This window comes from Oryzias melastigma, linkage group LG20 (genome assembly GCF_002922805.2).
Source record: "Oryzias melastigma strain HK-1 linkage group LG20, ASM292280v2, whole genome shotgun sequence".
NCBI classification, from domain to species: Eukaryota; Metazoa; Chordata; class Actinopteri; order Beloniformes; family Adrianichthyidae; genus Oryzias; species Oryzias melastigma.
The window spans coordinates 25,772,196-25,773,644 of record NC_050531.1 but is presented as its reverse complement, the minus strand read 5'-3'; positions in this window follow the sequence as shown (position 1 = coordinate 25,773,644).

Here is a 1,449-nt window from a genome sequence, read left to right as displayed (position 1 = left end):
TTTGAGTAAAATGGATTAAATCTAAATGTGTCACCTTTAAGAGGGGCTTGAATCATTTTTTTGAGTGTAATGTTTTCTGTTCACAAAGAACTAAGAGTGAACAACAAAAATACACTTCTGACCGATGTTTGAAAGTTACTTCCAAACTCTAATACAAGACAGCTTCTTAATGATATTTCAACAATTTCTTACATTTCTACTTTATCAAATTTGACATTTGTTACGTGAGTCTTGTACCAACCATTGGGGCTGTTATCGCCAATAATTTCCAGAATCGTTTCCATTTTTTTTTCAATTCACTCAATTTAATTCAATTTTGAGTTTATACAGTTTACACATTTAGACAAATCTGTTTAGAAATACATGAATAATCTATGTATATATTTTTTTCATAAGATTTTCAAATTAATCTGATGCACTTCACATACTGTAAAATGTATGAGTAAAATAATAATGGCATTGTTACATACAGCAGGGGTGTCAAACTTAATCGCACAAGGGGCCAAAATCCAACCCACACCTCAGGTCACGGGCTGCACAGGCTAAACATTTAATAAATACTAAAACTAAATTTTCTAAACTGGAACTTTTTAGCATAATTATGAACTAGATATATATCATTACCTGCAATAATGCTAGTGTGGATGCGTTAAGCTGAATTTGGCCACTGAAGACGCTTGTGATGATAGCTGAAAATGCTGAAGTTGGTAGCCAGCTAAACTCCAAAATCGACAAAAATAAATAAATGAATAAAACTAAATAAATAAATACCCTCATTGGCTTAGGTGGCTATGCTAGCCAGTCGCCTGGTGGACAGTGTAGCGAGTTCCACTGCCCAGGGTCCAGCAGAGCAAGCAAGTGCTGCCGCCCAGGAGTCAGCAGAGCTAGCAGGGTCTGTCCAGACCTCCAGTCCCTAGGCACTGTGGGCAAACACAGCTGGGGTCACCACGGAAACTGAGGACAAACCCAAGGAGAAAAGAAGAAAAATATTCTATATAAAGAATTCTTAAGAAAAAGAATTTGTGAAGCAGAGTTCAAATATAAATCATATAAAAACAAACTAACAAAAATAATACGTGAAAACAAAAAAAAATATTACATGAAATTACTCGAAAATAATAAAAATAATATGAAGAACACGTGGAAAATACTACATACTATTATCAAAGATGGAAGAAAAAAATCTGATTTTCCTTCTCATTTCATAAATCCAAACGAAGAGCTCATAAACAATAAATCATTGATAGCTAACGACTTCAATAAATATTTTGTAAACTGTGGATTAGATCTTGCAAAGGAATTTCAACCTACCGATAACATAGATAGCATAATAAAAAAAACCTTGAAAATCATGGATTCTGTATTCCTAAAAAGAACTGATGAGAAAGAGGTAATTGACACAGTTAGAAAATTCCAAAACAAGCATTCCAAAGATATTAATAATTTGGA